At 40.7% G+C, this 26,918-nt stretch overlaps 1 non-coding gene and 1 pseudogene across 1 annotated transcript; both read right to left on the bottom strand.

The window, feature by feature from the left end:
- Window positions 1-11,223: 11,223 nt before the first annotated feature.
- Window positions 11,224-15,223, bottom strand: LOC110742144 (annotated as a pseudogene).
- A 1,216-nt stretch (window positions 15,224-16,439) lies between these two features.
- LOC116272299 lies at window positions 16,440-16,598 on the bottom strand. Its single transcript, XR_004181011.1, has one exon. It is a non-coding gene; the product is annotated as a U1 spliceosomal RNA (small nuclear RNA).
- Between the last annotated feature and the right edge of the window lie 10,320 nt (window positions 16,599-26,918).

Genomic DNA, 26,918 nt, shown 5'->3' with positions numbered 1-26,918 from the left:
TGGAACAATTAATCTACAACCACGGTCTTTTCCCCCTTTCCATTTGTTCAATTTGCTGCAGTCTGCCTTCTGCCATGACTCCAACAAACTTTAAAGGAAAGCTTCCTAGTTGCTGAACTTACTGGCCGATATTTACACAGCCTAGGGTGATTGGTTGCTCTTATTTCCCAGAAGTTCTTCTTCTTGGCCTCTGGGAAGAAAGGAGTGAAATGGGAAGAAATGACACTACTGTCTCTTCATTTTTTTTTTCTTACCTTTCCCTGTCAGATTTCCCTCTTCTGTTCCACACTTATTCATTGGGATTCCCTAGGGTTATGTCCTAGTCTCTTATCTTCTTACACCACCTGGAACAAAGTTTATCTACTTACACAGCTTCAACTATCATCTATACAATGATAGATTGCAAAATTTGTAATAATTGCCTCGAACTCTTGCTTAAGCTCCAGATTTGTATTTCCAAATTACAATTAAGCATCTTTACATACAGGTTACAAACAGGTACCCTAAGCTCCACTAGTCTAAAATCAGACTTATCTTCTCTACTGCCACAATTTATTAAATTCTTGAATTACATTCTCATTCACAATCGCAAGCCATGTTCCTAAGCTAGAAGTTTTTGCTTTTGCTTTAACTATCCCTTCTCCCTAACGCTGCACATCTTCCTCACCTGACAATGTCCTACTTATCCTTTAGTATGTGTCTTCTTGGGAAAGACAAACTAGCTGTTATTTATCAAGAAGTTTTGCTAAGCAATTTATGTTCATTAGCTTATTTTAATCCTCAATCAATTCTGTGAGATAACTACTATTATCATTTTACAGATGAAAAAGCTGAGATTTAAAGGGGCTAAATAACATTGTCATCTACTAAATGGTGGGATTTAAATATAGGTATTCAAAACCTGAACTTTTAACCACTATGCTACAGGCAATGTGTATTATACATAGTTGATTGTTCTGTTCTCTGTGTTCCCATAGCACTCTGTTCACCACTCTGCAATGGCAGTTACCACCCTAGAATGTAATATTTCTGTTTACACAATATCATCCCCCACTAGATGTAGGATACATGGTGATAGAGATAAAATCTTGCAGCCGGGCGTGGTGGTGTGTGCCTGTAGTCCCAGCTACTGGGGCGGCTGAGGTGGGAGGACTGCTTGAGCCTAGGAGTTCGAGTCTGTAGTGAGCTATGATGGTGCCCCTGCACTCCAGCCTGGGCAATAAGAGTGAGATTGGTCTCAAAAGAAAGAAGGAAAGAGAGGAAGCAAGGAAGGAAGGAAGGAAGGAAGGAAGGAAGGCAGGCTTAACCAATCTTTGTATCTCAGTGTGTTTAGCACATTGTAAGTGCTCAATAAATGTTCACTATATAAATGAATTTTGAAACCTCTCTCTGGCAGTAAGTAGCCTTTTGTTTGTTGCCTTGCTTTTTCTTCTGACTGTGTCTGATATGGTTTGGCTGTGTCCCCACACAAATCTCATCTTGAATTGTAGTTCCCATAATCCCCATGTGTCCTGGGAGAGACCAAGTGGAGGTAATTGAATCATGGGGGCGATTTCCCCCATCCTGTTCTCATGATAGTGAGTGAGTTCTCATGAGATCTGATGGTTTTATAAGGGGCTTTTTCCCACCTTTGCTCTGCACTTCTACTTGCTGCTACCATGTGAAGAAGGACATACTTGCTTTCCCCTCCATCATGATTGCAAGTTTCCTGAGGCCTCCCCAGCCATGCTGAACAGTGAGTCCATTAAACTTTTTTCCTTTATAAATTACCTAGTCTCAGGTATGTCTTTATTAGCAGCATGAGAACGGACTAATACAGTGTCCTTTCATTATTCGTTCAACTACGAGCAGTAAATGCTGGCAATTTGTAAAAATTGTGTTTCAGACTTTGTTTTTATTTATACTGCCTTACTATTTGCATAGTAACTTTAATATCTTACATTATTAATAAACAGGTTTGTAAGTATTATTATTTAAATGTATGTACAAAATTTCTTTTTTTAAGAATGAGTTCATGTCCTTTGCAGGGACATGGATGAAGCTGGAAACCATCATTCTCAGCAAACTAACACAGGAACAGAAAACCAAACACTGCATGTTCTCACTCACAAGTGGGAGTTGGACAATGAGAACAAATGGACACAGGGAGGGGAACATCACACACCCGGGCCTGTCGGGGGTTAGGGGGCAGGGAGAGGGAGAGCATTAGGACAAATACCCAACGCATGCGGGACTTCAAACCCAGATGACGGGTTGACGGGTGCAGCAAACCACCATGGCACCTGTGTACCTATGTAAAAAACCTGCACGTTCTGCACATGTATCCCAGAACTTAAAGCAAAAAAAATTCTTTTTTTAATATTTTAACTTTTATTTTAGGTTTGAGGTAGATGTACAGGTTTGTTATATAGGTAACCTCGTGACTCAAGGGTTTGTTGTACAGATTATTTCGTCACCTAGGTACTAAGCATGGTACCCAACAGTTGTTTTTTTTCCGTAAACCTCTCCATCCTCCCATCCTCCTCCCTCAAGTAGAACTCAGAGTCTGTTGTTTCCCTCTATGTGTCCATGTGTTCTCATTGTTTAGCTCCTACGTATAAGTGAGAACATGCAGTGTTTGGTTTTCTGTTCTTGCCTTAGTTTGCAAAGGATAGTGGCCTTCAGCTCCATCCATGTTCCTGCAAAGGACATGATCTTGTTCTTTTTTATGGCTGTGTAGTACTCCATGGTGTATACGTACCACATTTTCTTCCTTTCTTTTTTTTTTTTTTTTTTTTGAGATGAAGTCTCACTCTGTTGCCCAGGCTGGAATGCAATGGCGTGATCTTGGTTCACCATAACCTCTGCCTCCCAGGTTCCAGCGATTCTCCTGCCTCAGCCTCCTGAGTAGCTGGGATTACAGGCACCTGCCACCATGCCTGGCCAATTTTGTGTTTTAGTAGAGACAGAGTTTCACCATGTTGGTCAGGCTGGTCTCGAACTCCTGACTTCAGGTGACCCACCCGCCTCCGCCTCCCAGAGTGCTGGGATTACAAGCGTGAGCCACTGTACCTGGCCACCACATTTTCTTTATCAAGTCTACCATTGATGGGCATTTAGGTTGATTCCATGTCTTTGCTATTGTGAATGGTGCTGCAGTGAACATATGCATAAATGTGCCTTTATTGTTTTGGGTATATACCCAGTAGTGGGATTGCTGGGTCAAATGGTATTTCAGTTTTTAGTTCTTTGAGGAATTGCCACACTGTCTTCCACAATTTACACTCCCACCAGCAGTGTATAAGCATTGCCTTTTCTCCACGACCTTGCCTAATGCTAGCAATTTTGACAGTGTTTCATAAAAATCTCCTTTCATATACTAAGTGAATTTATATGAAGTGATCAGCAGAGGAATTGATCAATAAGCTTCCCTCTAAAATGTACTTCTTGAATTAACTTTCTCTCATAGCCTATTCTACTGACATCTTCTCTTTAACTTATTAGTGTTCTCAAGTCTTTGCCCATCTTTTAAAAAAAATCGCATTCCTTCAACCATGCTAGCTATAGTCTGCTTTCCCTATTACTCTTTCCCTTTGCCAAACTTCTTTAAAGGTTAGTCTGCATTTCCACACCTCCCATTTGCTTTTCTGAAATTTAGAAATACTTTAAGCAAACAAAAAAGGGTAGAGAATAATATAATAAAAACCCATGTACCTACAACTCAGTTTATTAGAAACTGACATTTTGGCTGGGCACGGTGGCTTATGCCTGTAATCCCAGCACTTTGGGAGGCCGAGGCGGGTGGATCACCTGAGGTCAGGAGTTTGAGACCAGCCTGACCAACATGAAGAAACCCTGGCTCTATTTAAAATACAAAATCAGCCGGGTGTGGTGGCACATGCCCGTAATCCCACCTACTCGGGAGGCTGAGACAGGAGAATTGCTTGAACCTGGGAGGCAGAGGTTGTGGTGAGTCAAGATCGCGCCATTGCACTCCAGTCTGGGCAACAAGAGCGAAACTCCATCTCAAAACAAAACAAAACAAAACAAAACAAAACAAAACACAGCTGACATTTTGTCAAATTTCTTTCCTATTTTTTAAAGAGGTAAAACATTATTGATAGAGTAAGCATTATGTGTACCTATCCCATTCCCATCCCTCTTCCTCCTTCCCCAGAGTTAGTCACTATTCAGATTTTGGTATTTCTCATTTCCATATATGTAATAACTAGTTGACCTCTGCAGCATTTGATCCTATTCATTTTTTTCTACCTTAGAACTTTCACCTCCCTTAGTTTCGACACCACTGTCTCCTTAGTGCTCTGAATCTCTCTCTTGACTGACAGTCTACACACTACACAAGATGTGAGTAATGACTCCCAGTGAATCATTCTTACCAGAACCCATACCTTCGGTATTGGTCATGTGATTTGCTTTGGACAACAGGATATCTACAGATGTGATGCAAACAGAGGCTCGAAAAGCACTTGTACATTAAGGCTTGCCCTTTTGAAATGCTGCCACCACATGAACAGGTCCAAACCTTCTGGAGAGGCCACTGTGGGCACTGTGGCTAATAGCCTGCCAACTGCCAGATGTGTGAGTGAGGTCATCTTAGGTCATCCAGCCCCCACCAACTTGACAGCTGACTGCCACAGACAGCCTAGGCAAGACCAAGAGAAGAAACGCCCAACTGAGTCTACACTCAGAATTTTAATCATCTACAGAATTTTGAGCAAATCAAATAAATGAAGCCAGTGCAGTGGCTCACTCCTGTCATCCCAGCACTTTGGGAGGCCAAGGTGGGAGGATCGCTTGAACTCAGGAGTTCAAGACCAGCCTGGGCAACATAGCAAGACTTCGTCTCTACAAAAAATAAAAAATAAAAAATTAGCTGGGCAAGGTGACGCACGTCTATGGTCTCAGCTACTCGAGAGGCTGAGGTGGGAGGATAGCTTGAGCCCGGGAGGTCGAAGCTGCAGTGAGCAGTGATCATGCCACTGCACTCTAGCTTGCGTGACAGAACAAGACTCTGTCTCTAAATGTACATACATAAAATGTTGTTTTAAGTGACTAAGTTTTGGTGTGGTTTAGTTTTATATCCATAATATCATATTATACATATTACATCACAACTTGGTTTTTTTGTTTCTTCATATTGAGATCTTTCCATGTTTATACCTATAGCTATAGTTCATTCATTTTAAACTAACTTGAACAAAAAGTCCTTTCATATGAATATACCATCATTTATTTATTCATTCATTCACTTACTAATGGACATTTGTGTTTCCAGTTTCTCACTACTACAAGCAATATTGCAATGCACACTCTTATATGGGTCCTTTTGTACTAGGAATGGAATTACTTAGTTGAGAGGTAGATATCTTCAACTTTACTATATAGTAATGAGCCACATAACTATATTTTGGTCAACGACAGACTACATATACAATGATGTTCCCATAAAATTATATTACCATTATTTTACTGTACTTTTTTATGTTTAAATATAAATGTATCTGAACATAGTTACACAGATACTTACCATGTGTTACAATTGTCTACAGTATTCAATGTAGTAACATGCTGTACAGGTTTGTAGCCTAGGAGCAAGAGGCTATGTCATATAGCCTAGATGTGTAGTGAGCTATACCACCTAGGTTTGTGTAAATACACTATGATGTTTGCAAAAGGAACAAATTGTCTAACAATGCATTTCTTAGAAGGTATCCCCGTCACTAACCAACACCTAACTGTATATGCCCAGCTGCTTTCCAAGAAGGTTGTACACGTCTTCAATTCCTTATCTACAATTTTGAAATCTGAAAATTGCCTGGAAATCAAAAGTATTTTTCATGAGTTTGGCTTTTTTCACTTTGTTTATGGTGTTTTGGTATTTTTTACTACTTACAATTTTTTCAAGGTTATCAATAATTTTCTTTACGGTTGTGCTTGCCTTCCTCTTCCAGCCACTATAAACTGGTTTCTGAACCATACCATTCCAATTATACTGCTCAAGAAGGTCACCAATTGTGCTTAAAAGCCAAATTTCGCCGGGCGCGGTGGCTCAAGCCTGTAATCCCAGCACTTTGGGAGGCCGAGACGGGCGGATCACGAGTTCAGGAGATCGAGACCATCCTGGCTAACACGGTGAAACCCCGTCTCTACTAAAATACAAAAAAAAATTAGCCGGGCGAGGTGGCGGGCGCCTGTACTCCCAGCTACTCGGGAGGCTGAGGCAGGAGAATGGCGTGAACCCGGGAGGCGGGGCTTGCAGTGAGCTGAGATCCGGCCACTGCACTCCAGCCTGGGCAACAGAGCCAGACTCCGTCTCAAAAAAAAAAAAAAAAAAAAAAAAAGCCAAATTTCATGAGCATTTTCAAGTATAATGAAATAACTAGTTGACCTCTGCAGCATTTGATCCTATTCAACTTTTTCTACCTTAGAACTTTCACCTCCCTTAGCTTTGATACCACTATCTCCTTAGCACTTTCAATCTTACTCTCGACCAACAGTCTACACACTATTAGTGGGACGCAGCACTGTGCAGTGGGATTCAGAGTTTTCATTAAAACTACCAAGAATCCATGTGCTCTCATGTCTATCTGTGTGATGTGCTATGTGTGGTAGGTATGACGTCATGAAAAACTTACTGTGTAAAAATATTGAGTGTTTCAATTAAGGATTTATTAAGGTAAAAATATATTAATGAGTAATTTCCAAATGAATTCGATACAACAATGATGTGACATTAATGCCAATGAACTCAGGGCAAAAAGAACTTAGGAGATAAATTATGTATATGCTACCCCCTACACTAATTGTTACATGTTCATTTCTTTGTTTCTCTCTAAGTGCCTATGTGTCACTTAGACTAGCATATAGTTAGCTGCTGATTGATGTGTATCTTCTCCAAAAGGTAAATTTAGTCACAACATTCCCAATCCAAGCATGAAGTAAAGGTCAGATACCACAAAGAAAAACACCTTATTGTGCAATATTTTACAAACAGCATAGTAATACTTGTTTTAGGCAAGTATCATCAATGAATGCTAGAACTAGTGGGTGAAAGTTTGATGAGAAACAAGATATTCTTAAAATATCTTCTTCAAAGGTATTTATTACTTGCAAAGGGAAGAATAGTACCTTGAGAATGTAGAAAACTGGCAGATCTTTCTTTAACCAACTCGTAATCAACATTAATATCACCAGTAATGGCACAAATAAATATTATGTGCCTCCTGATATTATGCACTGAGAAGGACACAAATTACTCCTGTAATATTCCTACTGAAAATGCTTAACTTGAATTAAATTGCATGGAAATATCAGACAAATCCAAAATGAGGGACATTCTAAAAAAAACTGACTTATGTTCTTCAAAAATATCAATGCCATGAATGACAAAGAAAGGCTAAGGAATATGTTCCAGATTAAAGGAAACTAAAGTTGGTGGTTTCCCAAAATGTTAAATATAGAATTACCATATGACCCAGCAATTCCAGTCCTAGGTATATGCCCAAGAGATTGAAAACAAATATTCAAACAAAACCTTGAAAACATATGTTCATAGAAGCACTATTCACAGTAGTGAAAAGGTAGAAACAACCCAAACATAAAACCCAAACATTTTGTTTATTTCCCCTGCTACTAGATTGCTCCTATTCCTGAAGAGCAAAAGCCATGTCTTATTCATATATTTACTCTCAATGTGTTGCATAATATCTAGCACATAGTGTGTTGGGAGGGGATGGATAGTTAATGACTAAATAAACCTCCTCTCTGACCTTATTTCCTACTATCCTACTGGTTCGATGGATGTACATAGCATTTTCTAGCCTCTCTCCTTTGCTGCTGCCAATCTCTGTGCCTACAATGTTTTCCACTACTTCATCTCAACCTACTGAAAACCTGTTTTCTGTGGGGCAGGTAATTCTCATCTCCTGTTGCTATCTTTTCTGATCACCATGGCTAAAAATGATCTCTTTCTTATCCTGGTCTCTATTACACGGTGAGATCTTAGGATCAACAAGATCCAAAGATCAATGAGATTTTAGGATTGATAAGATCTAAAGATCAATAATATCTACTCTCTGCCCTCAAGAACTCACTGTCTACCATGGGGGTCCTTAAGCTAGGACAGTGGTTCTTGAAGCCTAGTGAATAAAATAATTACCTGGTGGGATTGTTCAAGGTATTTGAGGGCTACCCTCAAAAGATTCTGATTCAGTAACTCAGGTTGCTTTATAAACAAGCATTCCTAGTGATTCTAATGCAGGTGAAGAGTCTGTGCATGTCCTTTGGGAGGTTCATGAACCTCACAAACAACTGTGTAAATATATACATATATGTGTATTTTTCTAGACAGAGTCCACAGTTTGTAGTACATAATCTATGACCTCTAAAAAAGTTTAAAAGCCACCGATCAAATGGGAAATAGATATGTTAACTGACAGGTTACAAAACAATTCAGCTAAGTGACAGAAGAGAAATATGAATAAAGTGCTGTGCGAATATAGATCAGAAAGCAACTAAGTGTCCCAGAAAAAGCTAAGAAAAGCTTCATGTGAGGGTAACATTTTATTTTATTTATTATTTATTTAATTTTGTTTTTAGAGACAGTATCTCACTCTGTTGCCCAGGCTGGAGTATAGTGGCACAATCATATCATATGAAATCATACGATTTCATATAGTGAAATCATAGTTCACTGCAGCCTCAAAGTCCTGGGCTCAAGAGGTCCTCTACTTCAGCCTCCCAAATAGCTGCAACTATAGGTGTGCACCGCCACAGCCAGCTAATTTTTTTTTTTTTTTTTTTTTTTTTCAGAGATGAAGGTCTCACTGCCTTGCCAAGCTGGTCTTAAACTCCTGGCCTCAAGTGATCCTCCTGCCTCAGCCTCCTGGGTAGCTGAGATTACAGGTGTGTTACCAAACCCAACTTAGGTTATTTTAGCAGGATTTTCTAAAGTGATTATAAATTTGCCAAGTGAGTAGAATACTGGTAATTCTAGGCACAGGGAACAGGATATGTAAAGACACAGGGATACAGAAAAGAAGTTTTACTTTCAATATGTCTAGAATATTTGTGAAAGGAGATACATGTGAATAATGAGACTAGAGACACAGGTGGGGCTTTGCATGCCAAGTTAAAGAGTTGCTTTGTTTTGTTTTGCTTTGTTTTTCAGAGACAGGCTGGAGTACAGTGGCGCAATCATAGCTCACCGGAACCTCCAACTCCTAGGCTCAAGTGATCTTCCCATCTCAGCTTCCCAAGGCACTAAAACTAGAGGTGTGCAGTATTTATTTATTTATTTATTTAGTACAGATAGCGTCTCATTCTGTCACCCAGGCTGGTCTCCAACCCCTGGCCTCAACTAATCCTCCTACTTCAGCTTCCCAAAGCGCTGGAATTACAAGCATGAGCCACCACGCCTGGCTTGTTAAAGAGTTTTATTCTGTAAATAACAGAGAGACAAAAGAGTGGTTTTTAAATTAAGGTAAAATTCACCATTTTAACCGCTTTATTTTATTTATTTATTTATTTATTTATTTATTTATTTATTTTAGAGACAGGGTCTTGTTCTGTTGCCAAGACTGGAGTACAGTGACAGTCATAGCTTATTGCAGCCTCACACTCCTGGTCTCAAGTGATCTTACTGCCTTGGCCTCTCAAGTTGCTGGGATCACAAACCCAAGCCACTGTCCCTGGCTAAGTTTTCTGTTTTTAGTAGAGACAGCGTTTCACCATGTTGGCCAGGCTGGTCTCAAACTCCTGACCTCAAGTGATCTACCAGCCTCAGCCTCCGAAAGTGCTGGGAGTATGGTTGTGAGCCACTGCGCCTGGCCAGGAGATCTATTGTACATCATGATGACTATGGTGGCTTCCAGGGATTGGGAGGAGAGGGATGAATAGGTGGAGCACAGAGGGTTTTTAGGGCAGTGAAACTATTCTGTATGATACTGTAATGGTAGATACATGTCACTAAACATTTGTTGAAACCCACAGAATGTATAATACCAAGAGTGACCCCTAATGTAAACTATAGACCTTGGGTGGTAATGATGGCTCATTGATTGTGACAAATATACCACTGTGGTATGGGATGTTGATAGTAAAAGAGATTGTGCATGTGTAGACAGGAAGTATATGGGAACTCTCTATACTTTCTGCTCAATTTTGCTGTTAATCTAAAACTTCTCTAAAAAATAAAGTGTATGGCCAGAAGCGGTGGCTTACGCCTGTAATCCCAGCACTTTGGGAGGCTGAGGTGCGCGGATCACGAGGTCAGGAGATTGAGACCATCCTGGCTAACACGGTGAAACCCTATCTCCACTAAAAATACAAAAAATTAGCTGGGCATGGTGGTGGACACCTGGAGTCCCAGCTACTGAGGAGGCTGAGGCAGGAGAATAGCATGAACCTGGGAGGTGGAGGTTGCAGTGAGCCAAGATGGCGCCACTGCACTCTAGCCTGGGCAACAGAGCAAGACTCTGTCTCAAACAAACAAACAAAACACCAGTCCATCCCTTTCCTTGCTATCTAGACTGAGAGGCCTAACTCCTCCTCCTTAACTTTAATAAGCCGTCTAAAGAGCCTCTTTAGTACCTCTTCTTTAGTCTCCCTGTGATGCTTCAACTCCCGGCAGCCTGCTTTACTCTACCCAGACAAATAACCTAATGACTTATATCCAAAAGGTGATCTGAACTGATTAAGGAGGAAACTTTTTTTTCTTAGAGATGGGGTCTCACTATGTTGCCCAGGCTGGCCTCAAACTACTGGTCTCAAGTGATCCTCCCACTCCAGCCTCCTGAGTAGCTGGGACTACAGGTGCATGCTGCCATGCCCAGCTATCTTTTATACTTTACCATCTTCTCTGTTTTAAACTAGCATGGTCTGTCTACCTAACCTGTCCATCGTTTTACTATTTTCCAAAAAATTCAAGATTTGAGTCAAACAAAAACATTAAAAATACTAATGGTAAATACTAAGAATGCTAATGTTGGCTGGGCATGATGGCTCACGCCTGTAATCCCAGCACTTTGGGAGGCTGAGGCAGGTGGATCACCTGAGGTCAGAAGTTTGAGACCAGCCTGACCAACATGGAGAAACTCTGTCTCTACTAAAAATACAAAATTAGCCGGGCATGGTGGCGCATGCCTGTAATCCCAGCTGCTCTGGAGGCTGAGGCAGGAGAATTACTTGAACCCGGGAGGCAGAGGTTGCAGTGAGCCAAGATTGCACCATTGCATTCCAGCCTGGGCAACAAAAGTGAAACTCTGTCTAAAAAATAATAATAATAATAAAAAGAATGCTACTGTTAAAAGTACTATTCTGGAAGGAAAGTATATTAGTCGGAGTTCTCTAGAGAGACAGAACCAATAGGATACATATAGATAGATATATGAGAGGGAATTTATTAGGGGAATTGGCACACATGATTATAGAGGTTGAGAAATCCCACAACAGGTCATCTGCAAGCTGGAGACCCTGGGATGCTGAGAGCATGGCTCAGTCCAAGTCTGAAGGCCTCAGAAATCGGGAAGCCAATGGCGTGTAACTCTCAGTCTGAGGCCAGAGGCCTGAGAACCGAAGGTTAGGCAGGGAGCACTGGTGTAAGTTCTGGAGTCCAAAGACCGGGGAGACCAGAGTTCTGTTGCCCAAAGCAGGAGACAAATGTATCCCAGCTCCAGCAGATAAATCAACACATTTGCCTTTTTCTCATTTTTTGTTCTCTACAGGTCCCTAACAGATTGGATGATGCCTGCCCACACTAAGGGCAAATCTTCCCCACCTAGTCCACTCAGACTCACACAATCATCTCTTTCGGAAACACCCTCACAGATACACTCTAAAATAATGCTTTACCAGGATTCTAGGTGTTCCTTAATCCAGTCAAGTTGACATCTAAAATTAACCATCAGAGAAAATATACAGAATATCTAATTTCTTACAAACTCAGAAAACAAAAGGGAATTACCTTTCTTCAAATGAGCCTAATTTGCATTCATTATAGCCTGATGTCCAAGAAGCTCTGACCCTTAAACTTTCGTAAGCTGCTCTGACAAGAAATAATTAATTGCATACCTATCTGTGAAGAATAATCCATCACATGATTCAACTTCCATCTCATTAACTCTGCTTTCCACTGCCTAATAATAGTGACTATTGAGCTCTAAGTATGTGCCAGCCATCGTGTTGTGTGGTTTAGTTTTTTTCATTTAATTCTTACAGTAAGTATTAATCCACTTGATAGATGAAGAAACTGAAGTTTGGAGAAAGTAAATAATATTTCCATGATCAGGCAGCTAGTACATAGGAAAGCCAGGATTCATTCTTTCAACTATTAAATATTAAAGAGATCTTTTTTTTGTTGTTAATAAAACTCTTGTGGTTTCATTGTATCATCTGAACAAATCAATGTCTGGGCGGTGAGGCAGCTGCTTTCTCCTTCCCTTCTTTGGGTTACTAGAGCAACTGCTCCACAGATTTAAAGAAAAAAAGGACAACCTTTTGCATTACTTAAGTCTTTCCAAGGCATGCGCTGGTACAACACAAACTTTTCCCGTCAGAAGCAACTAGTCTAGTGTCCAAACATCATGCACAACACCTTGGTGGCAGCAGCGCACTGAGCCCACTCCCGCCACAGCCCTGCTCATTTGTGCATGACATTTGGAGCATCTGGAAGAGTGGGAATAGTATTGGGAAGAGGAGGGAGGAGGAAACAGTATGAGTGCCTGGCTGAGAGGAGGTCAACCGAAGTTGTGCAGGGCAAGCCTGAACATGTCATTGGTGAAAGCATCGTTGACGTTCTTTAACAGGAACATCTGGTGGAACCCCATGATGAGGTCTTCATCCGCCTTAAGCTGACCCCACAGCCATGCTGATGATGCAGTCATCTGGCGTGGGCTAATGCTGGATTTTCTGGAACGGAAGGCTAGACAACTTCTCCACAGTGGCAGCTTTCCCCTGGAACTGTTGTCCTTCTCACGTAAGGCATGATGCATCAATGTAAATTGCACCTAATTGGGTTCTATCGTTATCAAATAACTGGTAGTAATGTTGAATGAAGCTGGATCCAACCTGCTCCCAAATTGGCTTGTCTCCCATTCTGGAGCATCACCCGGCCTTGTGGAGACCCAAGGGGCTGGCATGATGGCGGCAACGGAGGCAGCCAAGAAACCTTTAAAATATGATTGGTATCTCTATATAGCCAATATTTCATTAGAAAAGGATAAGTCATCATAATTCAATTTCTATTTATTTATTTAGTTAGTTAGTTATTGCAGGGACAAGGTCTCTCTATGTTGCCCAGGCTGATCTCAAACTCCTAGGCTCAAGTGATCCTCCCACCTCAGTCTCCCAAATTGCAGGGATTATAGGCACAAGCCACCATGCCTGGCCTATAATTAAACTTCTATCCATTTTTAGTATTTTTAGTTTTTTGTGACTTTTTGTTTTTTGAGACAGATAGATATTCATAGATATTTTCACTCTACTGCCCCGGCTGGAGTGCAGTGGTGCCATCATAGCTCACTGCAACCTGAAACTCCTGGGCTCAAGAAATCCTCCAGCCTCAGCCTTCCAAGTTGCTGGGACTACATTAGTGCACCATCATTTCCAGCTAATTAATTTTTTTTTTTTTTTTAGAAACAGGGTCTCATTATATTATCCAGGCTGGTCTCGAACTTCTGACCTCAAGCAATCCTCTCACCTTGGCCTCCCAGAGTGCTAGGATCACAGGTGTGAGTCACCGTGCCTGGCCTTCTATTCGTTTTAACTTGAAAGCATACTTTCTTTCTATTTAACCTTGCTTCCTGTAAGCTTCTTCATTTTTTAACTCAAGCCAGGTCCCCACACAGGCTTAGTTCTCCTAGTTCTCAGTTTTTATAATTCATGACTACCACTCTACTGACTGTGTCCATAACCCCTGGGGCCTCCTCTCTGTTTTGCCGCTTGTAACCCAGGCCTTAACTTGTCCTCTAGGGTCTAAGATTCATATCTATATTTTTCCACATTCCCCTTTTTTTGTTCTTTTTCTTTCTTGTTCTTTTCTACAGAGCCGGGGGACTACTCACCTGGCTAAACCAGAATGACACAGATTGCCTCATAAACTGGAATTCTGGGGGCCCGAGAGCACAATATCCCAGGTCACAAATGACAGAGGACTGTACAAGCAATATATTTTTTGTGATTTTTTTTTTCTGATGGTTGCTAGAATGAAAAATAAAGAAATATTACATCTCTAAGAGTAACCATTAAATTCTTCCATATTATTTCAGAGTAGAAATCAATTTAATAAGTCCCCAGCACGGTGATAAATAATTTTTCTGCTGTTGTCAACCAATATCAAATATAAAGTACTAGTATAGAAACAGCTATAAGGCTCCTTTCCGGCTGATCAGCTCCTCTCCTCCACTCCATTGCCAGCAATTATGCACCTCAGTATCCAACTAGTCCAATGTTCTTTTATCCTGTAACAAATGGTAGCCAGAACTCAATATGTGCCAGATTATCATCACGGCAATTAATATTCTTAGAGTTTCATAACTGGAACTCTACACCTCTGATTCACTCTCATTTTTGCTTTACATTTTCTCTTCCATGCTTCTAGCTATGTATCTTATTTATACAGAGATAAAATTATATCAAATGTAGCTAGGGTAATTAAGATGGAACCCTCACACTAAAGCAGATCCCAAGTAGTCCTCTATATATTGTGGATTGCAAATGGTCCTGGAAAAGAATATAAAAAGGTCATTCCAAAAAGTCAATACATGTTTTTAGAGATGAGTTCTCACTCTGTCACCCAGCCTGGAGTGGAGTGGTGCAATCATAGCTCACTGCAGCCTCGAATTCCTGGGCTCAAGTCATCCTACTGCCTCAGTCTCCTGAGTAACTGGGACTATAGGCGCACACCACTATGCCCGGCATCAATACATTTTCTTAAGCTCCAATTTTCTAATTACAAATAGACAAAAAATTCATCACAGTATACTGGACACAGCCCAAGGAAAAATCTATTTGATACTAAACTGCATTCTTACCAAAATTATGATCTATAGTCAACTTTAATTCTAGTGGTGGCATTAATAACTTATCACACATACCAATTTCACGTTTGTCATAGTCACAGTATTCCAAAGCTGTCAAATTACTTCCCAGCTACCAATATCAGTTCCCAAATTTCACTGAGATCTAAACAAAACAATTTCAAAAAGTTTCCTTAGTTTACTGTCTAGGAAAATATATATATATAAAATATATATATTTAAAAATTTTATGTATATATTTTATATGTATATATAAAATATATAAATAGCATATATATAATATATATATGCTATATATATATATATATTTTTTTTTTTGAGACGGAGTCTCACTCTGTCACCCAGGCTGGAGTGCAGTGGCATGATCACGGCTCACTGCAAGCTCCACCACTCAGGTTCATGCCATTCTCCTGCCTCAGCCTCCCAAATAGCTGTGAGTACAGGCGCCTGCCACCACGCCCGGCTAATTTTTTGTATTTTTAGTAGAGATGGGGTTTCACCATGTTAGCCAGGATGGTCTCGATCTCTTGACCTCATGATCCACCCACCTCGGCCTCCCAAAGTGCTGGGATTACAGGCATGAGTCACTGCGCCCGGCCGGGAAGAATATTTTTAACAATAATGACTCTAGTTATGTTCTGGATTCCAACTAATCACATAGATTCCAATATTATCTTTTTCTTATACAACTAATTGCACCCTATGCTTGAGCCATTCCCTAAATCCTTCTAGCTTTTGGTCATGCCCATCCATTCAGCATCTATCACCTCTCCTTACCTGAACTCTGGTCACCTCAAACCATGAACTGTGCTGCTTTTTCCTCCCTGGCCAAGCTCTTCATTTGAGGCTGTTTTTTTTTTTTTTTTTTCTCTCTCTCTCTCTCTCTCTCTCTCTCTTTTTTAGAGAGACAGTGGTCCTGCTCTATGTTGCCCAGGCTGGCCTTGAACTCCTGGGGCTTCAGTGGTCCTCCCACTTCAGCCTCCCGAGTAGCTGGAATTACAGGTGCACACAATCATGCTCAGCTGAGGCTGTTCATTTTCCTTTGCTCATATCTCCCCATAAGTCAAGATCAGGTTATCATCTTCTTGTATCTTCTTCACTGGATCCCCAAGGTATTATTTTACCATCTTACCTCAATAACCTCTTTCTTCAAAGTTCATAATACTCAATTTTATGACTCTCTCAATGTTAAATGAAAATCTCAAAGTCTCCCCCCAACATTCACTGAGGACTTCAGTACCAACTGTTTTCCTTTTCTCATCCTGAAAGCCTTCATTATCCCCCTTGATGATCTAACACCCAGACCTCATGGATCCTTGACATATCCTATTCTAATTTCTTAATCTCAATTCCATTTCAATCACCCATTTCTTTCTTTCTTCTTCTTTTTTTTTTTTTTTTTTTTCAGGGGAAAGCATAAACTCAGTCTCTCACTACTTATGCAGTCAAGTTTCCTGTATTTGGGGAAATCGCAAGGGCCAGCACACCCAGAATGCAATGGATGGGCCTCACCCTGAGAAAACCACCTTTGTGATCATGGTATCTCCCCTGCCAGGTATCAATTATTTGTTTCTGGAGTGACACTTGGAATGGCTCTACTTCCAAAACCAAACACAGAGGATCCACTCTCAGAACTACTTGTTATTCTACCTCTCCTAAACCTTATACTCCCGAATTTACCCTTCAACTGACTCAAGGCCTTTAATTCATTAACCGTCTTACCTATTTTCCAAAGCCATCACATACCTTTGGGTTTTGTTGTTGTTGTTGTTGTTGTTGTTTTCGGGGGACGGGGGACTGGAATTCTTTTATTTTAAAAAAGACTTTTATTTCCACAGGTTTTTGGGGAACAGGTGGTATTTGGTTACATGAGTAAGCTCTTTAGTGGTGATTTGTGAGATTTTGGTGCACCCATCACCCGAGCAGTATACACTGCACCATATTTGTAGTCTTTTATCCCTCACCCCCTTCCCACCCTTTCCCCCTGAGTCCCTAAAGTCCATTGCCATCACATACTTTTGGACTGCACTTCCTTGTCTACTTAGGAAAGAGTCTATGGACAGTGGGACTTCAATAAAAGTAACCAGCACTCTCTATTCTCCTATCCCCTTGATTTTCCACCACACCTATTATGTCAATTCTCACCCACAAATCAACCAAACTATTTATATTCTCCATTCCTGCTTACAAAGTACTGCTGAGTAAAATTATATACTCCTGGTCACCAGCTTCCCTTCCATCCTCCACTCCTAACAGAATGTTCTTTTTTTAAAGTTGGCAAATAAAAAGTATAGATATTTATGGTATACAATATGATGTTTTGAAAGATGTACACATTGTGTAACATATGCATTACATCCCATACTTTTTTTTGTAGTAAGAACACTTAAGAATGATCTTTTAAAACATAAATTAGTGGCCGGGTGTGGTGGCTCTCGCCTGTAATCCCAGCACTTTGGAAGGTCAAGGCAGGCAGATCACGAGGTCAAGAGATCAAGACCATCCTGGTCAACATGGTGAAACCCCATCTCTACTAAAAATACAAAAATTAGCTGGGTGTGGTGGCATGCACCTGTAATTCCAGCTACTCGGGATGCTGAGGCAGGAGAATCACTTGAACCCGGGAGGCGGAGCTTGCTGTGAGCTGAGATCGTGCCACTGCACTCCAGCCTGGTGACAGAGTGAGACTCCGTCTCAAAAACAAAAACAAAAACAAAAAAACATAAATTAGGCAGGACTTCTGAAATGGCAGAGGAACTCAGCAAATCCTCTCTTCCTTAAAACAATGATAAAACTGGAAAAATTGTCAAAAACAATAATTTCAGGACTCTGGAAATAGACAAAAATTAAACAAATTAAGAAGCATTTAAGAAAACCTGTGGAACCTTTGGCTACAAACAGTGGGAGACTATGGGGCTGCTTCCATCTCCCCTGTTCCCACTAGGTCCCTTGGAGCTGATTTTACAAGAAAAGTCAAGGCAAGCCATAAAAAATAACAATTTAGATGCTGGAGGGGAATTACTTCATAAAGAATGAGCACCAAAAAAATCCTATACCCAGGGGTGTTTAAAACAATAGCTAACTCAATTTCATACAAACATGGGAAGCCAATATCACAGTTACCTGAAGTTACAATATTGGTTGGAGCAAGCAACAGAATAGCAGATCTGCCAGAAGTTTACAGAGAGATCCAGAAAACAGGACAGTAATAGTGGGGCTTGATAAGCACCTTCAAGGCCCTGGTTGTCTAGGAGGCTGTGTGCATGTGCAAGGCTGCACTGAAGTTCAGGGTACCAGAGAGGGGCCTAGTTATTTACATTTCCTTGGCTGAATGTGAGGCCTTGCACAGGCACAGAACATGAGAAGGCCTATCAGGAAGTAAAAGTCACGGAAGACTTGTAAACTCTCCAAACTTTGAATGTGTTTCCCAAACCACACACAACTTCGTCAGCAAAGGGCAGAAGACATACTGGCCCAAGGTGTTTAAGGACAACCTCCAGCAAATTATTGACTGACCACTAAGTTACCCTGACCCAGATATGATACCCAGAAAGCCAGGCTTAGAAATGAAAAAAAATTATTATTTTATTTTATTTTATTTTTTGAGACAGAGTCTTGCTCTGTTGGCCAGGCTGGAGTGCAGTGACACAATCTCAGCTCACTGCAACCTCTATCTCCTGGGCTCAAGCAATTCTTCTGCCTCAGCCTCCCGAGTACCTGGGATTACAGGCAGGTGCCACGAAGTCCAGCTAATTTTTGTATTTTTAGTAGAGATGGGGGTTTCACCATGTTGGCCAGGCTGGTCTCCAACTCCTGACCTCAAGTAATCCGCCCACCTCGGCCTCCCAAAGTGCTGGGATTACAGGTATGAACCACCGTACCCGGCCAATTTTTTTTATTTTAACTGAGCAAAAGTCTGGATACGGTGGCTTATGCTTGTAATTCCAGCACTTTGGAAGGCTGAGGCAGGAGAATCGCATGAGGCCAGAAGTTCAAGACCAGCCCGGGCAACATAGGGAGACCCTGTCTCTACAAAAAAAAAATTAAAAATTAGCTGGACATGGTGGCACATGCCTGTGGTCCCAGCTACTTGGGAGGCTGAGGCAGGAGGATCACTTGAGCCCAAGAGATCGAGGCTGCAGTGACCTATGATCACACCACTGCACTCCAGCCTGGGCAACAGAATGAGACCCTGGCTCCGAAGGACAGGAAGGGAGGAGGGGACAAGAGGAAAGGAGAGGAGGACAAGAGAGGAGAAAGAAAATACAATAGAGGGGTGGAGGGGGATGGTGCAAAAAAAAAAAAAAGATTAAAAAAGGACAGCTACAACAATCATTAGGGAGTGGGGATCAGAACGCTAAGCTTAACATTCTGAGGAACTGCAAGACTGTTTTCCAAAGTAGCTACACTCATTAGGATGTCTATCGTAAAAATGATGGACAATAAGTAAGTGTTGGCAAGGGTGTGGAGAAAACTGAAACCCTCATACTCTACTGGTGGAAACGTAAAATGGTACAACCAATGTAAAAAGCCTGTGCTTTGGAAAACAATGTGCCAGTGCCTCAAAAGGCTAAACATTAGAGTTACTCTATGACCCAAAAAGCAGAAACAACCCAAAACGTCCATCAACTGGTGAATGGATAAGTGTTATATATCCATACAGTGGAATATTAATCACCCATAAAAAGAAGTGAAGTACTGATACATGCTATAACATGGATGCCTTGAAAACACTATGCTAAGTGAAAGAAACCAGACACAAAAGACCACATATTATATGATTCCATTTATATGAGATGTCCAGAGTGTGCAAATTCATAGAGACAGTAAGTAGATTAATGGCTGCCAGGGGCTGAGGGCAGGGGGAAATGGAAAGGGCACACTAATGGATATAGGGTTTATTTTTGGTGTGAGGGAAATGTTCTGGAATTAGATAGTGGTGATAGTTGTACCACCTTGTGAATATATTAAAAACCACTGTGTTATGCATTCTAAAATGATGAATTTTATGGCATGTATATTTCAAATTTTAAAAACACCTAGTGCTAAGTGAAAGCAAAAGGCTATATAGCATATGATTTCATTTACATAAAATATCTAGAAAAGGCAAATCTACAGACAGCATATTAGTGGTTGCCTAGGGCTACAGAAATGAAGCAGGATTGACTGCAAAAGTATATAGGAGATCTTTTAGTTTGATGGAAATGTTTTAAAACTGGATTGTGGACATAGTTGCACAACTATAAATTTACTAAAAAGTTTTGAATTGTATATTTAAAATAGGTGAATTTTATGCTATGTAAATTAAACTTTAATAAAGCTGTTTTTTAAAAAAAGAAAATATAAGTCAACTAGGACTCCTTGGAGAAATAGCAAGTCTGAGGCAGGAAACATATAAGCCTTGTGCCAGGAATCAAGCAAGCTATGGAACACTAATGAGTCATGTCAGGAACATACAGGAGGCAACACATTGGCAAAAGATGGTAAAAATTGAGCATTAACAAGAATAATGAATGCAGTCAATTAAAACCCATTGAATACATTTTTTAATTTTTAATTTTTATGGATACATAAATAGATGTACATATTATGGTGATAGACATCTTTTAAAGAGTGGTTAATAATGACAGGGAAAGAACAAACATATACAACTCATTGGATATCATTGAAAGTAAGTAGAGCACCAACTCTTTACTCTGAAAATTGGTAATTAAGGAAAGAATTACTCATGTATTCTGCCTTCCCTGTAGGAGTAACACAGTAGTCCTAGTTGATGAGGGAAAGCTTACTTTCAGAAGAATTCCAACTAATTAATGTGGAAAACAAAATTAGGGAATCACTATTTTGAAACTACTAGTAAAATGATTAATTCCACCAATGGTCATCAACAGATTAAACTATTAGATGAAAAGTTGATGGGAAACATAATGAAGGAGTTAGGCAGGGCATGGTTGCTCATGCCTATAATCCCAATACTTTGGGAGTCTGAGGTGGGAGGATCACTTGAGCCCAAGAGTTTAAGACCAGCCTAGGCAACATATAGAGATCCTGTCTCCACAGAAAAATAAATAAATAAATAAAATTTAAAAATTAGCCAGGGCTGGGTGCAGTGATTCACACCTATAATCCCAGTACTTTGGGAGGCCAAGGTGGGCAGATCACTTGAGGCTAAAAGATCGAGACCAGCCTGGCCAACATGGTGAAACCTCGTCTCTCCTAAAAGTAAAAAATAAAAAAAAAATAGCCAGGGATGGTGGCACACACCTGCAATCCCAGCTACTCAGGTGGCTAAGGCAGGAGACTCACGTGAACCTGGGAGGCAGAGGTTGGCACTGCACTCCAGCCTGGGTGACAGAGGGAGACTCTGTCTCAAAATAATAATAATAATAATCATCATCATCATCATCATCATCATCAGCCAGGCAGGGTGGTGCATGCTTGCAGTCCTAGCTATTCAAGAGGCTAAGATGGGAGGATCACTTGAGCCAAGAGTTCAAGACTGCAGTGAGCTATGATCATGCTACTGCACTTCAGCCTGGTGACAGAGCAAGACCACATCTCTAAAAATAATAATAATAAGTTAAATAAAATAATGAAGGAATCAAGATGTTACTCATTTATTAAAAATGGAATGGATGTGTGCCTCCAGTTGTGATTCAAAGTAAAATACAGTTACCCCTGTTAAATATTATTGACCAAATGAAGAAAGATGAACCTGAATATCATCAGGCTTCTAAAGCTAACTTCCATTACAAAAAAATATGGAATATAGAAGAATAAAGTAAATGACAGCATAAAAAAGAAAACAAACAAATCTAAAATGTGGGATATTCTACAGGATCACTGATTCACTTTCTGCAACAAGTCAATGGCTTGACAAACAAAATGCGAGGCATAGACTGCTCTCAATTAAGAGAGAATGGCTGGGCGTGGTGGCTCATGCCTGTAATAGCAGCACTTGGGGAGGCTGAGGCAGGAGGATCTCTTGAAGCCAGGAGTTCAAGACCAGTCCTGGCAATATAGTGAGACCTTCCCATTTCTACAAAAAAAAAAAAATTAAAATTAAAAAACAATAAGGTAGGCATCATGAAGTGTACCTGTAGTTCCAGCTACTTGGGAGGCTGGGGCAGGAGGATCCCTTGAGCCCAGGAGTTCAAGGTATCAGTGAGCTACGATCATGCTATTGCACTCCAGCCTGGATGACAGAGAGAGACCTTGTCTAAAAGAGAGAGAGAAAGAGAAAGAAACTTAAGGCCGGGCATGGTAGCTCATGCCTATAATACCAACACTTTGGGAGGCCAAGACAAAAGAATCGTTTGAGCCCAGGAATCCAAGGCCAGCCTGGGCAACAGAGCGAGACCTTGCCTCTACCAAAAAAAAAAAAAAAAAAAAGTAATTAACCAGGAGCAGTGGCATGTGCCTGTAGTCCTAGCTACTTGGGAGGCTGAGTCAGGATAATCACTTGAGACTGCGAGTTCAAGGCTGCAGTGAGCTATGCCACTGCACACCAGCCTGGGCAACAGAGCAAGACCCTATCTCAAAGGGAAAAAATAAATAAATGGAAATAGCTTAAATCTGTAGTGAAATTAAACATAAGAACCAATGCGGTCTAGCGTGGTGGCTCACGCCTGTAATCCCAGCACTTTGGGAGGCCAAGGTAGGCGGATTACAAGGTCAGGAGATTGAGACCATCCTGGCTAACACAGTGAAAACCCATCTCTACTAAAGAATACAAAATATTAGCTGGGCGTAGTGGCAAGCGCCTATAGTCCCAGCTACTTGGAAGGCTGAGGCAGGAGAATGGCATGAACCCAGGAGGTGGAAGTTGCAGTGAGCCGAGATTGCGCCACTGCACTCCAGCCTGGGTGACAGAGTGAGACTCTGTCTCAAAAAAAAAAAAAGAAAAAGAAAAAAAAAAAAAGAACCAATGCCAGCCGGGTGAGGTGGCTCATGCCTATAATCCCAACAATTTGGGAGGCCGAGGCAGGCAGATCACCTGAAGTCAGGAGTTCAAGACCATCCTGGCTAACATGGTGAAATCCCATCTCTACTAAAAATACAAAAAATTAGCCGGGCGTGGTGGTAGGTGCCTGTAGTCGCAGCTACTCGGGAGGCTGAGGCAGGAGAATGGCATGAACCTGGGAGGCGGAGCTTGCAGTGAGCCGAGATCGTGCCACTGCATTCCAGCCTGGGCAACAGAGTGAGACTCAGCCTCAAAAAAAAAAAAAAAATTTGCCAGGCGTGGTGGTGAGTGCCTGTAATCCTAGCTCCTTGGGAGGCTAAAGCAGGAGAATTGCTTGAATTCGGGAGGCAGAGGTTGCAGTGAGCTGAGATCGTGCCATTGCACTCCAGCCTGGGCAACAGAGTGAGACTCTGTCTCTGTCTCAAAAAAAAAACAAAAAAAAAAACAAAAAAAAACAGAACCAATGCCATCAAACTGTAAAAGTCCTTGAAAGTACTCAGCAGATCCCTTCACATCACCATAAGTATCCATCTACTTCTTCTTCCTCTAATTAAGATTGCTTTTCTCTCAAGTACTGGTACTCAAGTTAAACTTTAAAAACTGTTTTCTTTTGTTTCATAACTAATATTACAAAAATATTTTCTATTTGTTATTGCCATGTGTAATATTTTATTGACCCTGTGGATTAAGCAAGCTTTTTTCTGCTATTCTGGAAACATAACCACCACTTATAAATGGTTTCTCTGACAAAATTGTCCAGAGCTCCAAATCGCTAATTTAAATACTTAAACTTTAAAAAATACACAAAAAAATTATGCACAAAGAAAAATTCACAAAAGAATTAAACATTTATTCTATTCATCATGTACAAATGGTTATTTTAGGATACCAAAAAGACCTAGTTGGTAAGGGAAAATTATTTACAGAAGAATTTCAGTTAATAGTCATAGAAGAAGCTGGGCAAGGTGGCTCACACCTGTAATACCAGCACTTTGGAAGGCTGAGGAAGGAGGGTCGCTTGAGCCCAGGAGTTCGAAGTTACAATGAGCCATGATCGTGCCACTGCACTCCAGCTTGGGTGACAGAGCAAGACCCTGACTCAGAAAAAAAAAAAAAAAGTGTAGAAGAAATGAAAGAACTAGAAAAATCGCCATTTGGAATCCCCTTACGAAACTAATAATTCAGATAATGATCATCAGTGGACGCTGAGACAATGAGGATGCCTTTCCAACAATGAGGGTAGATGAGAAAGACAATAAGGAATTTTAATATAGAAAGATTAAGCTGTCCACAATCTGTACTCACTGCTCAGTCATAGCATCACTAAAAGTGGACCAACCAGACATTGGGGTAGCATGTGTGAAGGCTTGGATTCAAGAGAAAGAGAGCATGGCATATACCGATAATTGAATATGGAATTTAGAATTGCTGAGGTACAGAGTGTGAGATTAGGAGTGGTGATAAATGAAGCTGATGCAGGAGCCAGATGTAGGGGCCTTGTAACACTTAAAGAATTTTGAATTGTCTCTTAAGGGAACTGGGAAGTCACTGAAGGGTTTTTGTTTTAGAATATATTCTCTGGCTATAGTGTAGGACATGACTTGAGGGTAAAATAAGAGTGGGGGCAGGTAGATGAATTAGGAGACAGTTGCAATAGTCCAAGTCTGAGATGATGGTGACCTGGACCAGGGTAGTGGCATTAGGAAAAAGGTGAAGTATATGGATTCAATGAATATTTAGCAAATAAACCTGAAAGGATTTGGTGGTAAAATAGAGAGAGGATGGTGTGAAGGTTTTAGACTTGGGAAACTGGGTTGATAGTTGTGCCATTCACTAACATAAGAAACACAAGAGGAGGAACGGACTTAGGCCGAGAGGGTGAGGAAGGAAGTAGCTCAGTATGGGAAATAGTGAATTTGCGATGACCATGAAGCATGAAAATAGGCAGATGGCTACCTGGGGCCTGAAGCTCAGAAAAGAGGTCTGGATTGAACATACATTTGTATGAAGTCAGTGTATAATAAGCAGCTGAAGCCATGAGAATGGATAAGATGAGCCTAGTCAAAAACAGCAAAGCAGGGGGGCACAGTGGCTCACGCCTGTAATCCCAGCACTTTGGGAGGCCAAGGCAGGCAGATCACTTGAGCTCAGAAGTTTGAGACTAGACTGGCCAATGTGGTGAAACTCCATCTCTACTAAAAATACAAAAATTAGCCAGGTATGGTGGCACGCGCCTGTAATCCCAGCTACTCAGGAGGCTGAGACACAAGAATCACGCCACTGCACTCCAGCCTGGGTGACAGAGCGAGACCCTGTCTCAAAAAAAAAAAAAAAAAAAAAAAAAAAAAAGCAAAGCATAACATGATAACATGTGGCCTTGTAGCCCCATATCTTTTACCTCAAGTAACTTCACAACAATGGCAGAAAAGAAACCAGATCACAGTGAATTGAAGAGTGGGAGGTGAGGAAAAATAAGGTGAATGAAGGGGAAGAAAGAGAGATGACAGGAACTGAAAGAGGATATGAATTTGTATAGCATTCATTTATGCTGTCCAATTAATCCTTTGCTATATACTGTCTTATATCATAATATGAATATATGGTATCATCCCTTTCAAAAAATGCCTCACATGCATGTCTAGTCTTCCCAGTAAAATGAAAGCTCCTCATGGAGCTTTTAAAAAATGTCTTTAGGCTAGGCACAGCGGGTCACACCTTCAGTCCCAGCACTTTAGGAGGCCGAGGCAGGCGGATTGCTTGAGTCCAGGAGTTCGAGAGCAGCCTGAGCAACATCGTGAAATCCCATCTCTACAAAAAATACAAAAAAATCAGCCAGGTGTGGTGGTGCTCGCCTGTGGTACCAGCTATTCGGGAGGCTGAGGTGGGAGGATCACTTGAACCTGGGAAGCGGAGGTTGCAGTGAGCCAAGATCGTGCCACAGCACTCCAGCCTGGGTGACAGAGTGAGACCCTGTCTCAAAAAAAAAAAAAAATTATTTGTATCCTGTATTCCCCACTGTACATACAGAAGCCAGAGAGCTGTTTGAGATTAGGAGGCTTAGCTGCTGACTATACAAGAACAACCTCCTAGGTAGGCAATATCTTTGTACAAGGTAGTTACTCCAGTGAGGCAGGCACACAAATTCAGCAGGCCAGTTTATACATTAAAAGGTTGATTTGTGAGCACATTTTTTAAACAAAGGGTAAAAATATTTTTAAAAAAAAACAGAAAACAAACAAAAATAAATAAAACAAAGGGAGTTTATATCCACAAAGGATATATTAACATCAGATTATATAAGCCTGATAAACTATCTTTCTCTACTCAAGATATTTTTATAAAAAGCCTGACTAACCAGAATTGGGGACAAGAAGATTGGTGAGAAGAAACTTACTCTTAGCTGTAATGTTTAAATATTTTTATAAGGAGAATGTACTCTCATGTTACCTATGTAATTAAACAACAACCAAAAAAAAAAAAAAAATGAAAAGGCTAAAGAAATAAAGTATCATCCTTCCCCTTCCAGGCTCCTTGAGATAACCAGCCTTTACCCTTCTATTCATAGATTACTATTTCAGATGGCAAATTTATAAGGCAGTTGAGTAAGTTAGGATTTCTTCACATTCTTACATTTCATTCTCTTTTTCCTGAGACCATACTCTGGTCTTTGATGGAAACTTAAAAAAAAAAAAAAAAAACATTCCAGTCTCATTAAAAGAAAACCTAAGTCTCTCAGGGTAGGTTAATTCTGCAGATGTATGCCTTCAGATAGCTGTTTTTATCTATTTTGTTTCATTTTACTTCATTTTCAGACAGTGACCTTTTCCCATCCTTACTTGCAAATTCTGAGAGCCCCTTTCTATAAGGCACCTTTCCTCCTTTTTAAATAATGTGTAGGAGTACTTGTTGACAGACAGAGC

This window comes from Papio anubis, chromosome X, assembly GCF_008728515.1.
Source record: "Papio anubis isolate 15944 chromosome X, Panubis1.0, whole genome shotgun sequence".
Taxonomy (NCBI): Eukaryota; Metazoa; Chordata; class Mammalia; order Primates; family Cercopithecidae; genus Papio; species Papio anubis.
This window is presented reverse-complemented; position numbering and strand designations above follow the sequence as displayed.